Raw genomic sequence first — 9,171 nt, 5'->3', positions numbered from 1 at the left:
CGGTTTTTATACTGCGCAGCACATCCATCCGAAAAGAACAGACTATCGTGCGACCCGGAATGAAAAACCGCAACTTCCGATCTGGCCGGATAAAAAGGCATACACCACACGAGCACCGTGTTTCCATTGTGGCGCTTCACACGTTTTTCCCGATAAATCGTTACACTATGACAGTCCACGAGCGATCTGCGAGTGCAGGGCGAAGGGTCCGAGTGACGTAACAGAATGTATTTCGAGCCGATAACGAAGTTACCTGCAACGCCACGTATAGTTTCTACTGTCCGCGGACTTCAAGCGGCTCGAAGATCACAAAGAGAAGTGACGTCATTCATATAGTTTGTTGTCGAGGCGATGGTGAACGCATCCACATCAGGATATGAGATCCCAAAAAGACGTGACGTCATTCATATATTTTGCCGTCCATGTGACGGTGAACGCATCACGTCAGGATGTTAGACGTGACTGATTTAGTGTAACTAGTGGTTGAACGGTCGGATCATCATCCGTCATCATGCTAATAGCCACAGACGAATTCTGGATTTAACAGAGAAGAATGCAGTATGCAGTGTAGGTTAATACCCATGCACGACGCTCTCTGGCTGTGCCAAATTGCAAGCACATGGGGCCAGAGTAGAATTTAGTATACAGTGTAGTACAACATCGATATACGCCACTCTTCGCCTGTGCTGGATTGCGAGCACGTGCGGCCTTCTAGCCTTAAAGTATTGCAAATGTCACCTGCCATCGTGACCGCGCTATGCCGATGTCAAATGCCGTGTTTAAACATAATTGGTGGTATTGGCAAACGTTAGCAGCGTGTTGTCCCTGAAATGAGTACGAAGCATTCCGTACTAGATCATGCATTTATGTCACGTTCTATCCTGTTATAGTCGCGCGCGCCAACGAAAGTTGCGTTTGCCGATGGGTACTCCATATTGCCAGCACTGGCTATTTACTTAGTTAAGTGAGGTATCAAGTTAGGTATCAAGTCAGGTATTTGAGCATGCTCCGTTCTGATACGGCCGGGGTTTTGCCTGGCAAAAATAAACGATGCGTTGAGGGTTGCAAGATCCCAGAGTGTCTCCGCGCTGCTATATAAACTCAGCGACCGTCTCGATGAATCGAAATGAATGCATATCACAATAATGTTATTTATTCACCGTCTGCATTGCGCTCAACATTCCTGCCTGCCTGTAACGCCTGCCTGTAACAGAGATTTCAACATCAGGCACCAAAAGAGATCAACGGAGTGACAAGAAATTAAACGAGCTGCACTTAGGCTCCCCAGACGGTAGTATTGGCACCGGCAATTTGCGTTTTTTTTCGAAATGAAGGCACTCTATTTCTTGCAAGCGATAGGCATGGATTTGGTGAGACACTTATATGGGAATGCCGTCATGTCGATTTATTTGAAATCTGAGCACCACTGTAATCTGCAAGCGGCTTCGAAAAAAATCCCATCCCCAAAAACCTGGTAGATTTGGCACTTTTTGGAGCCGTAGATGTACATCTAACGAAACTGGAAATTCCTCATACGGTGCAATGGTGCTGTTAAGTTAATTCAAAGAGTCCTGAAAGCTATGGCACGTAGTTTTGGATGCTGTATGTGGCAACGTAGTTCAGCGTGTTCTGAGAAAGGGCGGATGATTTTTCTTGCACTGGCATTTGTTCCAATGCAATCATTTTCAGATGGTCTAACGGCCCTTCAGCATCGTTTCGTAGATGTTTGATATATAGGCAAAGTAGCGAAGAGAACACATCGAGTTTTTCATGATCGGTGCAGGCACACAGCCTAAAAGTCCTCTAGAGAGGATATCTTCGAGAGAGAGGATTCCGACATCTTCGACGGTCTTGTCCATGAGACTGAACTCCCTGAGATCACTCATATTTTACCATCTCGATTTTGCATGGCTTCTGCAATTACCCCCTTTCTACCGCCACCCATGCTCCTGCTGATTCTGGAGGGGCCTTCAAGTGAGCTTTGTGCTTTAAACTTGAAGAGGCACAATGGCGTAGCCAATGGCGGGTGGGGTGGGGGTGGGGTGGTGGAGCCATGCCTCCCTCTAAATTTTGGCAATTTCAGACACCCACCGGGCTTCTAGAATATAGAAACGGCCCCGAGCCATCAAACTAGAATCCTGAGGCAAAAGTGTTCTCTCAGACATACCAAACATGACCATATTTCTATTAGATATTTATTCCACCGGAGGCTGTCTTAAGACATCTGGACCTTAGCAGACAATTGTTTGGATGTCAAGACTCTCAGAGAAAGACGCTCGCCAATAAACAGAGCGACGAAGGGATGAGAGGCCTCTTGACTGGAGGATCCCTTGTGACCCGATTTGGCCCCCTTCTGGGCTAAATCCTGGCTACGCTACTAAAGTGGCGTAAATTGCCTCGGGGCTTGAGGGGGCCCTCATTTAAGGTCAAAGCTCTGCAAGGGGCCTTTTTAGGCCCAAAATTTCGCAAACATAAGAATTTTAGGATAACCCCGGATTCCCCCTCCCACTTACTGCTCAAAGCTGAGAAAGGAGGGCTGAAGCCCACTTGAATAGGAAACTACACCCCTGCTCTTAAGTTAATATGACAGCAGCAAATGTGATGCATGGGCGGTTGAAACGGTGCTGCAGCCGAATTTTTATTGAAAGACAACTCTTATTGGAACAATCTAGAACCAATAAACTATAACAGCGGTTAGAATGTTCAAGATGAATATATCTAAAAGAAGCATCGAGTCTGGAATGCCAAAAAAGAATATATTTGAAAGACAAAAATAATATATGGAGGCAGCATTCGCGGTTTTTTCCATGCAATGCCAACGTTAGGTTTTCTGAATGCGCTGAGAGTGTGCGGCCAACAGCGTGGTGCTTAAGACTACGTGATGACATCATAAGATGCTTGGAGTAAATCGCCGCAACAAGACTCAAATTCGGCTTTATACGTTCCTGCAAAGGCAAAGCATCCATTTCTGGTACATCTCGACAATTGAAAGACTGATCTGCCCCGTTTGACATGCTCTCAGTATTCTTTTTTTTAATACTGAAGTTTCATTGGTGTCTGCGTGATTTGCTCTAGCAAACCTTCGGACGTGTTACACATACGGCGCCAAACGTGGCCCTCTGAAGGCGCTATCCGTGAATAATCAGCGTAACACAGCGTAATGGCGCCTTTGTCCACCTCCATGGCGCCGTACGAGGACGCGAAGAACGCGCTGTAATGGCGCCCAGACTGGACGTGTTTCTTCCATAAAATGAAAAATATCAATTCCTAGCCTATTCTCACCACACAGTGAACATAACTGCCCCGAACTGATATGCTGTCAGGCTCCTTTTTCACTTATTGAAAGATTCGTGATTTTCCGTACGCTCTTTGGTACCGAAACCTAAAACTGAAGGTGCTTTGTAAGATGCTTTATATGGAAGACGGAAGATGCTCTGTAAGATGCTTTGTATGAAAGACTGAAGATGCTTTGTAAGTGAAAGCCGTATGATCCCCAAGGATCTTCACGGAAAACTTGGGATTGAAAAATAGAAATGGTTGTGTTATAAGACTGAGAGCATATGAATGCGTCGTAATAGTACAAAGGATCTAAAATAAGGACAACATAATTTGATATGCCTTATGCACGCTAATGCCAGCTTATTTCTTTATTCGAAGCGAAAAATGGAATTTGTTTTAACGCGAGCATAAAGGTATTTTGAACACTTACAGCGCCAAACTCTAAGGTGAGCGCCAACAAATGTCTTTCGTATCTCATAAGCCAAATGAACGTGACAAAAACAAAAGGTATGTGTAATAGTGGTGCTGCTGAGTATGACACTTTAAAGGCTGTTGCTGTCATTCAAAACAGTGGTTCGTCAGGACACAACGCATGTTTTTACGATTCGCTCCTCGTGCGGCGCCAAAGCCGGTGCCAAATCAGGGTCCGGACTTTTGCCCGAGGGCACGTTTCCTTACGCAGCGCCAAACAGTCCAGTTAAACGCCAAAAAGTCCACTACCGGCGCCAATACCATTCCCCTCTACGTCTGACATTTCATCAATCTAGCTACGGCACCCAAAGTTCTGATGGCATCGGGCAGGCAACCATCGCTTTCAATCAGCGCCTGGTGACGGCCCGGAAGCAGCGTCCGCCTGCCCTGGCCCGCCGGCGCGCCGCGCGACCTTTGCCCCCGATCGGCAGCTCCGACGGCCGCCGGGAGCAGCGCGGTGCCCGCCGCCGGTCAAACGCCATCCGTCTCTCGGCCGGCGGCTATTTGTCCGACAGCGCGGAGCGATCGCGCACAAACGCGATACACGCCCGACGCCGGAAGCGCTCACCTCTGCTCTGTCGGCGCGCTGATGAGCGCGCGCCGGGGTGGCGCGGGGCGCGGCTCGGCCGCCGGCCGACGACACGCGCCAAGACGAACGATGGCGAGGGGAGGGGAGGCAGAAGTGTTGATGGCGCGGGAAGGGGAGGGGAGGCAGAAGTGTCGACGACAGCAGGAAGAGGACTGTCACTGCGACTTTGGCTGGCGTGGGCAGCACCGCCGTCAGCAGCACGCAGAGCCGGAAGACGGCACTGCCCGGCGGGAACGGCTCCGAACGTACCGTCAACAGATCGAGGCGACTCTTATGTCAACATGTGACTCACCAGCGGCACTAGCTGACCCCAGAGCGGTGAAAGGGCTTGGAGGACAGCCAGCGAAAAATGATGATCCCACGTCAGGAAGAAAACTGCATTGACTTAGTGGGTGATTCAATGTGTAATCTGAGCCGTGCGAGTTAGACCCGATGTGAGATTCATATTTTCTTCGCTCATCAGCTGAACCAGATGATGCGTTCATGATGTAAAGCAGCGTCGTGCCTCACGGCCACAGTAATGAGATCGGCAATCACGAGGTGATTCCCCAGTTGAGAAATGTTCACAAATGTCCACCAATGCATACAAAAAGCAAGCACCTATGCGGAAAGAACCGGAAAGGAAAATTTTGGCCGTGATAAGCTGGTGGAGCGCAGTACGTCTTTTCCTAGCGGTTAGGCTCAAAATACTCGTAGGGATATCATGGTATTCTGCTCTGATCGGAGGAAGACCGCCCATCTTGCATTGCTTGCATGATGTGTCCTCCCTCACTGTCGAAACATCAAAATTACTCATCCCAGGAGAAATACTCAACATATAATAGCATATGGCATGCATATGTCTCTTCTGAGAGGTGGCCATCTGGCAGCAAGTTTGCCTTTGTAAGACAAGCGGTGGTCGCTCAAAATGTGAGGCATATGCCACATGTGCTATAATGTGCCATCAGTTAGATTAAGTAGAAGTACTTGCTGACGATCAAGATAATAATCCTCATCGCTGTCGCCTGTCACAAAGCCGAACGTTACAGCCCAAAATTTAGGTGGGCTCCACCTCTTTTAAGGCCGCCCACATTGGCTTCTTCTCGTTACGTTGCACTGCAATGCGGGACGGAATTGGACAGTAGTAAAACATAGCGTCGTAGCGTAACAGCGTCGCATGTGGGTGCTATACTGAACTGTATACTATATCCTAATCTGCCTCCACGTGCTTGAAATTTAGCACAGTCGAGGAGCGTCGTACCTGGGTGTCATGCTACACTGCATACTACATTCTACTCTGTTAAATTACACAGGGTTCACCTGTGGCTATTGGCATGCTAACGGATAATGATCAGATGGTTCGGCCGCTAGTTGCAATGCACCTAAATCAGTCCCGTCTAAGATCCTGACTTGGATGCGTTCACCGTCGCCTCGACGGCAACATATATCAATGACGTCACGTCTCTGTGGGATCTCATATACTGACGTGAATGCGTTCACCGTCGCCTCGACGGCGAAATATATGAATGACGTCACGTCTCTGTGTGATCTCATATAATGACGTGGATGCGTTCACCGTCGCCTCGACGGCAAAATATATGAATCACGTCACGTCTCTTTGGGATCTCCGAGCCGTTTGAAGTCCGCGGACAGTAGAAATTATACGTGGCGTTGCGGGTAATGTTCGTTATGGGCTCGGAACATATTTGAGGTGCTGTAGCAACATCTGCAACGACTCTGATGGCAATGACAGCGTTGGTGCTGAGTTTTTCCTGGTTGATCTCGTGTCATGGTCAGTTATTGGGAGCGGGAGAGAGGAAAAGTTTACGAGTATACCGGCCGCTGGCTGCGCGCTAATTGCATGCCAAAAAATTATTACCTGACAGTGAACTGGTGTAACTTGTGCTATCAGTGAAGAGTCTCCAGCAGTTACCACTATTGGCTCAGAATTTCCTTTTGGACCATCTGCCTAACTTGGCCTAATTGTGTCGTTCCAGGCCCAAGGGCGCCCGGGCTGGCTCTGACATATGCTGGTGGATAGATCTGTACGCTGGTGACCGATCGAATGACCGGAACAACGCGAACAAGTAAAATGGCAAACGTCAATCGAGTGGCATTGGTCTATTGTTTTATTAGGTGTAAAGTGCATGATGCATGCGTGGGAAAAGAGGCACCATGAATGGCGTGACTGGTGTGCAGCATTTTGGTTAGTAAAATACACGCATACAGCGCCCGGTATGACTCTAGAGATCAAAGTGGTTGTGGATCCTAGACTCTTGCGTCCGATGAAAGGTGCGCACTGATGGAAGCAAGAGTGGTGCAATGGGCTGCAAAGCTATTGTCGCTCGTGGGCAAGTTGCCCGTTGCCAAATTTCGACAAGCAAATCAGCACAACGATTTGAATCAAACAACGCTGTCAACAATTTACTAGCCCGGTTGTTTTCCAGTGTCCGTGCTCTCGTTTTTCTGATGTAAGTGCGGGAGTTGGTCGGACAAAAATGACTCGTTACCAATCGGGACTCGAGCACGGGCTCGGGCTCGCACAAATCGACTCAACTCGCAGACGAATTGAAACCAGACTTGTGCTCACGAATATCGAGAAATGGCGCATTGTTATTATATGCACATGCTATAAACAAGATGCAAATCCACCAAACCTATATTTAGTGGAAACGTCTCTCATTTTTCTCGGTGATCCAGCAAGGGCTACCTTCGGGTCAGTCTGTTTTCCCCACAAAATGCTTGGAGCTGCGCTAACGCTGGAGGAGGATCGATGGTGGGAGGTCCGTTGCGGGGAGCCCTGTTCACGCAGCCCGAATGTTTCTCCGACTCAAATCGCTGTTGCACTGTAGCCAGGTCTCACGCAGGGCAGGCGTGTAAGGCGATCCCGACGAAAACTAATTTCCAGACGGGTGATAAACGGGATGATGTGACACAATCTACCTTTAAAAATGTCGCCTTGCATTTAGCCGGTGCTGGTCGGAATGGCAGAGCAGCAAATTAAGCCGCTCCTTCATCTCTGAGGACAACGGATGGTAGCGTATAACCAGATTTTAGGCCTCGAAAATAGGTCGTCCGTGTCTCATAAAGCTGATGATTCATTTTCAGACCCCGGTACGAGAAAAGAAGTAGAAAACCCAAGACAAAGACTAGAGAAAATAACTTAGCCATCCATCACTTCATGTAAAATATAACGAGCTCCTGCGATACAGAAGTGCTCATGGAATACGCAAATAGGACTTTTGCTCCCTGGGCATTATCGATTTGTAACGTTCGTATGTTACTCGATAAGAAAGGCCGCAGTCGACACCAAGCATTGTCGTAACAATGGAACAACTGCATGCGACCACACCGTACACAGTGCTTTAGTTATTGTATCACACGTAACTACGCGCGACTGAACACATTTACTATCAAGTGTGTGAAAAACATTGCACATAGATCCAACTGCCTGCATTATAGGTGCTAGTCCTTCCATTCGACGAAGGAAAGACACGGAAACGGTACAAAGTCCATAAAATTTATATCGTACCCAATATGCCCAATTTCTTCACATCCGAGCTCTCAAGGAAGCTAGAAAACAGATGCAGTCAATATTGTAAACGTCGGGAACTCTTGCGACAACAAGCGCGAGTGATGGTGCCAAGCTGGCAGCTAAAAATGCGTTTGAGATCCTGCTTGTCCAATGCAACGCCACGAAGCTAACCCAAAATAAATATACCTAAAAAGAAGGGAGAAATCTAACAGCAGGTATGTGTGTGTGTGTGTGTGTGTGTGTGTGTGTGTGTGTGTGTGTGTGTGTGTGTGTGTGTGTGTGTGTGTGTGTGTGTGTGTGTGTGTGTGTGTGTGTGTGTGTGTGTGTGTATGATTAAGCAGAAATACCACACCGTTTCCAGCTTAACGTAGCTAACATTAACATGAAGGCGCAAGGCCGCTCGAAATAGGTCTAGCTCTTATGAAACACGTGAAATCTGCACCATAACTCGCACGTCAGCGCACCACGAAGTGAGCTGTGCTGAGACGACTAGTGCATTTCGCATGGTCCAGCTTTGACTCTTCCCCTCTCCCTTCCCTCCAGCTTCCCAATTGGCCGTTATAAGTCGGCGTAAGCTGTTTCCAGCTCGTCTATGAGCAGACAAGCCATGGTCTCAGTTCAGAGTTAGTTACTGGTAAGTGTATCACAGTTCTTGGCTAGGCTCCAAGAACGTAAACACTTCGACGCACGGCAGCAGAAAGACAAAGACAGTTCATTAAAACAGAACGGTGAAAAACACCCAAATCCAACCTCTCTAAGCTCAGATAGACCACGCTTTGTCTCTGGCTCTGGCTCTAGCTTGGCTCTGGCTCTGCCTCTGCCTCTGTCTCTGCCTCTGTTTCTGTTTCTGTTTCTGTTTCTGTTTCTGTTTCTTTCTCTGTCTCTGTCTCTGTCTCTGTCTCTGTCTCTGTCTCTGTCTCTGTCTCTGTCTCTGTCTCGGTCTCTGTCTCTGTCTCTGGCTCTGTCTCTGTCTCTGTCTCTGTCTCTGTCTCTGTCTCTGTCTCTGTCTCTGTCTCTGTCTCTGTCTCTGTCTCTGTCTCTGTCTCTGGTCTCTGTCTCTGTCTCTCTCTCTGTCCTGTCTGTCTGTCTGTCTGTCTCTCTCTCTGTCTCTGTCTGTCTGTCTGTCTGTCTGTCTGTCTGTCTGTCTGTCTGTCTTCTTGTCCTGTCTCCGCCTCTCTCTCTTCTGTCCTATCTCTCTCTCCTCTCTCTCTCTCTCTCTCTCTCTCTCTCTCTCTCTCTCTCTCTCTCTCTCTCTCTCTCTCTCCTCTCTCTCTCTCTCTCTCTCCTCTCTCTCTCTCTCTCTCTCTCTCTCTCTCTC

Source organism: Pollicipes pollicipes, unplaced genomic scaffold, assembly GCF_011947565.3.
Source record: "Pollicipes pollicipes isolate AB1234 unplaced genomic scaffold, Ppol_2.1 Scaffold_2555;HRSCAF=2994_pilon_pilon_pilon, whole genome shotgun sequence".
Taxonomy (NCBI): Eukaryota; Metazoa; Arthropoda; class Thecostraca; order Pollicipedomorpha; family Pollicipedidae; genus Pollicipes; species Pollicipes pollicipes.
This window is presented reverse-complemented; position numbering follows the sequence as displayed.